Genomic DNA, 7,943 nt, shown 5'->3' with positions numbered 1-7,943 from the left:
TGTAACTTCTTTTTTTTTTTTTTAATTTTTTTTTTAACGTTTATTTATTTTTGAGACAGAGAGAGACAGAGCATGAACGGGGGAGGGGCAGAGAGAGAGGGAGACACAGAATCAGAAGCAGGTTCCAGGCTCTGAGCCATCAGCCCAGAGCCCGACGCGGGGCTCGAACTCACAGACCGCAAGATCGTGACCTGAGCTAAAGTCGGACGCTTAACCGACTGAGCCACCCAGGCGCCCCTTGGCTCTGTAACTTCTTAGGCAACTCATTATCAAGGGGCACAGAAACGTCTGGCTACCTGCTTAAAATGGTGGAAGGGGAAAAACAAAGGGAGGGCAAATCAAAGCTAACATTTCAAAGCATTTTCTTCCATAAATAAATAATTGCAGGCTTGAAAAGTCAAGGTAATAAGTTGCTTTCAGTTACTGTTATGAGGCAAAAGAAACCCTTTCTACTGTGCGGTTGAAAGTCTATAATTCTGCTCTTGACCGCAAGAGTCTCAGGTCACATTCACGCACTACAGCAGTGGGATCCCTTCATGAAGTCACTTACTCCACAAGACTTTTGGATGACTGAAGGCAAGACCACCCATCTATAGCAATTTGAATGTACTGCTATTTACGTCATATAGCAAATGGTTGGTTTGGGGTCCTGGGTGCAAGAATCCACCACACTTTTGAGTTTTGGACTGAGGCCCTTTTACATTTCAAACAATGGTAATGGCCAACGGAAATATGACACCTTTAAGACATAAAATTGGTTTATTAAGGGAGATCTAACTTTGCGAGGTACAAGCATAAAATTTTATTTTCTCCAGTCACTGCTTTTGATTCCCTACTGTCCATTTTTCTGGTTCTACTAGGCAGCAGGATTTTAAGAGCTCTGGGACTGGTCCTTGGACTTTCTAGTCACTTCCAATTTATTGAAATTAGTCCGGTTTCAATTCCAATTACCAGTCTCATTCAAGACCTCCCCTCTCCTCCACCACAGGTCAGACTTTTGGCTTGAGAGACTCTCAGCAAGGAAGCTATGTGGTCTGCCCTTCTGTTCCCTTTCCTCATTTCATTTTGAGGGATTAAGGACAAAGGGGAGGGTGGGGACAACCACTATCTCCTCATGTTGATTGTTGCTGTCTCTTTTGCTAAGATGCATGGGCTGCAGATTGCTGTCTTTGTGACGGGTGCCCACAGGTGGATTCTCTCATGGAATATATAAATCTTAGTTCTTAGGAGGCCACATGAGTCTTCCCCAGCACACAGTTCCCTTCTTGGAGGGTCTGGCCCTGGCTCAACCTCTTCCAGCTTCTTCGATACCTGCCCCTGGGCAGTCCACTCTTGCTGGTGGAGCTCACTCACTGGGTGGACAGATCTTCAGAGTGTGGCTTTGCAGGGCAGATTCCTCTCAGCCCCTTTGGCAAGAGCCACTCACTCATGGGAAACTCAAGTATCCATTTCGTGCCAAGAGAAGACTCTCATGCTGCTCGCCGTCACTTCTTCTCTGAGACCCACCATTCCCTCCATTTTCTTTCCCCCTGCTCGGGTAAGCAGAGACAAAACCACCCATGTCACTCCCTAAAGATGCCATTCTGGACTTTTTTTAGGTACCTCTACTCCAGACTTTTTGAATCTTAGCACTGTTGACATTTTGGGCTGGATAGTTCTTTGCTGTGAGGGACTGTCCCATGTATTGCCGGATGTTTAGTGGTACCCCTGGTGTCTATCCACTAGACAGTTGTGACAATAAAAAGTGTCTCCAGAGGTGTGCCTGGGTGGCTCAGTTGGTTAAACATCCCACTTCAGCTCAGGTCATGATCTCATGGTTCACGGGTTTGAGCTCCACACTGGGCCCTGGGATTCTGTCTCTCTCCCCTCCCCCATGTGGACACTTCTCCCCCCTCCCCAACATAAATAAATAAACCTTACAAAAATGTTCCCAGATATTTCCATATGTCTCTGGGTGATAGAGTGACCAACTTTCCTGGTGCTAGGACTGAAAGTCCCATGCCCTGGTATAATACACAGAATACTGTCCCCTTAAAGCAGTCCACGTGCAAATCCCCCAAACCTGTGAATGTATTACTTTCCATGGAAAAGGAGCTTTGCAGAGGTGACTAGTTAAGCATCTTGAAATGCGAAGATTATCCTGGGTGATTTGGATGAAGCATTGTAAACACAAGGGTCCTTACAAGAAGATGACAGGAATGCCAGAGTCAGAGATATAGTAGCATATAGTAGTTGGAAAAGGCAAGAAACAAATTCTCCCCAAGAGCCTCCAGAAGGAACACAATCTTGTCAACTCCTTGATTTCATTCTAGGGAGGCCACTGACCTCCAGAACCGTAAGATCATAAGTTTGCATCATCTAAGCTTATTATCTATGCTTATTTGTTACAGCAGCAATCAGAAACTAAAACATCCGAAAACTCCTCTGTCCCCACCCAAACCAGGATTGTTGATCATCTTGTATGGGAGGCAAAATTACCCCCTGGATGAGAAACACAGCCCTAAGTTCTAGGAGTGATTTTTCTTGGGGCTTGCTCACTTAGCTCTGAGAAGGGACATCTCCTTTTCCTTTCTCTTAGGATGAGGAAGGAATTATCTCTCACCACAGAATATTACATTCCCCACAGGGCAATTGCTCAACTTCCTCCTACCTCTCTATTCACTCAGTATCTGGGAGGTTGGGGGTGGGGCTGGAGATGTGTGGTGGTGTTTTTGTGGGAGCGTCTGACAGAATTGATGCCTGGCTTTTTGTCCTCGGCTTTTGCCAAGTCCTTTTGCTAATTCCAAGGCGAAAGAAAAATCACAGCAACTTTCCGTTAACCTCAAAACTTGCTTTGGGCAAAGCTTTTTGTAGCTTGTAAAAGGCAACTTCTGCTTTCCAGTTGCCCATGAGTATGAGTAGGAAGGTCTTATTTTAGGTACAACAGCTCCATTTCCTACCTCTGGTGGACCTACTACTTGTCTCTCAATGTATGCGCTCCATAATAATAAAGTTTTGGGGCGCCTGGGTGGCTCAGTCGGTTAAGCGTCCGACTTCAGCTCAGGTCACGATCTCGTGGTCGGTCCGTGAGTTCGAGCCCCGCGTCGGGCTCTGGGCTGATGGCTCGGAGCCTGGAGCCTGCTTCCGATTCTGTGTCTCCCTCTCTCTCTGCCCCTCCCCCGTTCATGCTCTGTCTCTCTCTGTCTCAAAAATAAATAAACGTTAAAAAAAAATTAAAAAAAAAATAAATAAATAAAGTTTTAAGGAAAGCACTTGATTGCCTGGCTAATAAGTATACTCTCAAGACTTCCTAGCAGTTAGCTGTGGATAAGTCACTAAGATCTAGCCAAAAGGATGTTAGTAACTTCTGGGCCATGTCCTAAAAAGGAAGTGGCTTGCCCTTGACTTCCTCTTTTCCTTAGTGTAGGAATGCAGATAAAATGATGGTGAATTAGCTTCAACCAAACAGATGAGGAAAATATACCAGAGGATAATGGAGCCACAAGATAGAAAAAACCTGGGTCCCTGGATGACCACAGGGAGTAGAGCTGTCTACCTATCCTAAATGAAGTAACGTTATGTATGTACAAGCTCATTGACAAAATTATTCACATTCTTGTCCATTTCTGTGTTCCACATAGTAGGGATTCCCCAACCCTGTCATACCAATGGTGTTCTTGACAGTATTTTCAACTGTCCAAGTCTAAAGGAAAAAATAAGAATAATACTGTGGTTAAGAGAATGAAAAGAAAAGCCACAGACTAGGAGATGATATTTGCATTTATTTGCTAAAGGATTTGTTTCTAGACTATGTAAGGAACTCTCAAAAGCAATAATAGGAAAACCAAATAAGCCAAATAAAAAATGGGCAAAATAATTAAGCGGACATTTCATTAAAGAAGAGATGTAGGTGGCAAATAAGCACATAAAAAAGGCGTTTAGCGTCATTAATCACAGGGAAATGCAAATCAAAAGCCACAAAGAGCATCAGACACCTATCAGCATAGTTAAACAGAAATCAACGTTATCAAACACAGGCTAGGATAGGAACATTGGAACTGTCATCTATTGCTGATGTGATGCAAACTGGCATGGCCACTTTGGAAAACAGTTTAGAGGTTTCTTGTAAAGTTAAATACACCCTTACTAGAGGACCTAGCAGTTCCTCTCCTAGATATTTACCCAAGTGAAATGAACATGGTTTTTGTTCACATAAAAACCTGGAAACAAACCAAGTGTCTCTCAACAGATAAATGGAATGTGATACGTTCATGTAATGGAATACTACGCAGCAATAAAAGGAATGAATTACTGATACGGGCAACAACATGGCTAAATCTCAAATACATTTCACTAAGTGAAGGATGTCATACTCAATAGTCTACATGTGGTATGATTTCACTTATGTGGTGATCTTGCACAGGCAAAACTGCAAGGACAGAAAACAGATCGGTGGCTGTCGGGGGCTGGGGCGGTGACGGGGTGAATCGTAAAGGAGCACAAAGAAAATGTTTAGGGTAAGGGAAGCATTCTCTTTAACTGTTCCATGGCGGTGGGGTTATAGAACTCTATATGTTTGTCAAAACTTGACGAACCGTACACTAAAAAGGGTGAAATTCACTGTACGTAAACTGTAATGAAAAACGGGAAAAAGAATAATGCAGTAAAATTTTAATGAAACTATTTAAAGACGTTATAGTATACACACATTCTGATTCGTGGCACTACGCTGATGAGAGTACAGTGCAACATTTCTTATCTTTTATTTTGGCAGAATAAAAAGTTGGCAACTTTATCCTGGAATCCCAGGTTTTTGGTGGACATCTTCCTGATGTATGTAATCTCAGCCTAGGATTCACTGCCTTAGAAGTCCAGACTCCATAGGTTGAATCTGGGATCATTGGTGCAATAAAATAAAACCCACTCAAATCATATCGAGAAAGGGGTTTGCTAGGGAGATACGGAGGGCTTTCGTGGAGCCCAAATGCAAGAGCTCTTCCTGGTCTGTGGAAGCAAGAAAGTCTGGAGTAGCTTCCCCACCCATCCTCCCCACCTCATTTTCTCTCCCCTTGGTTACAGGTTCTCTCTTCTCTGTTGCTGTCTCCATAATGCTCTTCTGCCCAGGCTGCACCCCAAGTTCTTCTGCTTGTACATGGCCCGATATGGTGGCCACCCTAAGTTCTAAGTGATTCCTGACTCAGTCCCGATTCACAAGGGACAGGACCTGACCAGCTCAGCTAATCACGGGTTAACTCTTCACTTCGGTGCAGGCAGCGATGGCTGGAGAGGGGTTGGGTTATGAAGAACTGAGATGTTGGGGTTATGGGCATATATCAGATCATTTAAGAAGGGGTGTGGGGAGGCAGTGAGTGCTACCTTTGCTACAAAGGAGTTGTGTTTGTAGTCCGCTCTTAGCAAATGCTTGGCAAATGAATAAAGTCAACCGAGGAATGTTTCCAATCTTCTCCCTCTGTGTCAACCAAAACAGGTCCCCAATTGTGAGACTTTGGTCTACTGAAACTCTGGTATTGACAATATACTCAAAGGAGGCACCACTTTTCACAGCACAGAGATGGAGAAAAGTGGTTTTTATTTAGGTGTTATGCCTCTGACTCAGTTCTCCATCTATCTTAAATAAAAATAATGTGTTATATCTTTATAGATCTAGTGAATGCTAACAAATTGAACTCTCCGAGGTCCTCGAGTATCCTTCCTTATCGCACTAGGAACCTAGGATTCAGAGAGGTTAAAGGGATGGCAAAGGCTACGCAGCAAGGGACTCTCAGTGCTTTGATAAGGACTTGGAAGTTTCCAGCTCCCAGACTCATGCTCCGTCTACTAGGTCACTCTCCGAAAAAAATTTTGACATTAAAAAAGATTGACTCATTCTGTAACCATGAGAATTGGAAACAACTACTGTCCTGTGCTTTCTTTTTTTAAAGTTTTTATTACACAAGCCATACATGTTCATTATAAAGAAATCAGAAATTATGGAAAATCAGGCAGAAGAAATTGCAGATAGACACATTTCATTTTAAAAGCAAAAGGGAAGATTCGTTATCATCACGGTGGCAGATCAGCCTGTCTACATTTAGAGCAGCATCAGCAACTTTTCTCGTTTTTAGAGATGAAGTAGTGAGCATTTTCCTCCTCGTCCCACATTTCAGCCTCCCCTTTGGCCCTTCAGAGGGGGAGAATCGTTCCTCTGCTAGAGGCTGCCAACATCCTTCCGGTCTAAGAGCTTTCCAAGGTCTTCATGGAGATAAAGCAAAACCACGGCCGAAGTGCAGAGAAAGCCTGGAGCGAGTACCATGAAAAATGTACTCTATGTTGGAAAAAATACAAGAGCCAGCTCAGTTCAACACATGTACTCAAGATTCAATGTACCCTGTGCTAGGGAATAATAATAACAACCTTACCCTGTGCCAGATACTTACTATAACAATCCTACGTGGAAGGATAAATCTGTTTTATTTATGAGGACTCTGAGGATTTTGAGAGGTTATGTAACTTGCCTAAGGAACCACAGCTAGTGAATTATATGGACAGAATTTGAACCCAGTCAGACTCCAGAGCCTGCTACCTTAACCGGTACTATCTGGAAAGATAAAATTCTTGGATTCATTAAACAAAAATTTGGGGGTGTGGAGGCAGGAACTTAAAAACCACAAAAAGTACAAAGGAGAGATCAAGAATCATTCGTATTTCTGCCACTCAGAATTAATCACGTACCATATTTGTTTTTTCAGAAAAAAAAAATTTAAATCGCATGCTTACAAGAAAATAGCGCAAATAATGCAGAGGTATACAAGTAGAAAGTAAAAAAGTATTACCCAAAGTTCCCACTGAATTAGATAAACATCACTGCAGATATATTTCTGTCTACCTATTCAGATAGGGTGGCAGGGACTTTACTTAATGCCTCTAAACTCAGTCTGAAGCCCTGTTCAGTGATAAGCATCATGGGAGTAGCTTTTTCTACCTCTTCGCCATTGCGCTTCTTACATTCATGTTTGGCTTATTTAGGGTCGAGTCATCTTCCTTCCTTCCTTCCTTCCTTCCTCCCTTCTTTCCTTCCTCCTTTCCTTTCCTTCCTTCTTTCCTTCCTCCCTTCCTTCCTTCCTTCCTTCTTTCCTTCCTCCTTTCCTTTCCTTCCTTCTTTCCTTCCTTGCTCCCTCCCTTCCTTCCTTCCTTCCTTCCTCCCTTCTTTCCTTCCTTCTTTCCTTCCTCCTTTCCTTCCTTCCTTCCTTCCTTCCTTCCTCCCTTCTTTCCTTCCTCCTTTCCTTTCCTTCCTCCATTCCTTCCTTCCTTCCTTCCTTCCTTCCTTCCTTCCTTCTTTCCTTCCTCCTTTCCTTTCCTTCCTTCTTTCCTTCCTCCCTTCCTTCCTTCCTTCCTTCCTTCCATCCATTCATCCTTCTATCCACCATCCATGCATCTACTCAGCGGTTACTGTGTACTAGCCGTCGTACTAGGTCCTTGGGATAAAAAGTTTTTGGCAAATGGTAAAAGAAAGCCTTGTGCGAAAACCAGACACTTGAAAACAATCACAGAAACTTAACGGCAAAACGTTAAGTAGTACCCTGCAAACACGGAGGTAAAATGGCAGTAACAACAACTTATACTGATTGACAAGTTACCAGGTCAGGTGCTACTCCAGGGTCACTGAGTATATTAATTCGTTTGCGCCTGGGGGGGCGGGGGGTCAAGGAAGGTTTCCCGGAGGAAGTGACATTTGAGTCGAATCATGAAGGGTGAGGAGTCATTTAATGGAAATTAAGGTGAAGAAGATGTATCCCAGGCACACAGAACGACTTGTCCCAAACCAGCGAGTGTGCTTTGTTGAGTGAGCTTTGTCAGTGGGGAAGTGACAACAGTTGAGGCTAGAAAGGTCAGGTCACGAAGGGACATAGCAATGAATTTTAAGGAACTGCATGGCATAATCTGATAAGTATATTAAAAAGATC

Source organism: Panthera uncia, assembly GCF_023721935.1.
Source record: "Panthera uncia isolate 11264 chromosome B2 unlocalized genomic scaffold, Puncia_PCG_1.0 HiC_scaffold_24, whole genome shotgun sequence".
Classification (NCBI taxonomy): domain Eukaryota; kingdom Metazoa; phylum Chordata; class Mammalia; order Carnivora; family Felidae; genus Panthera; species Panthera uncia.
Note: the sequence above shows the minus strand (reverse complement) of the source record.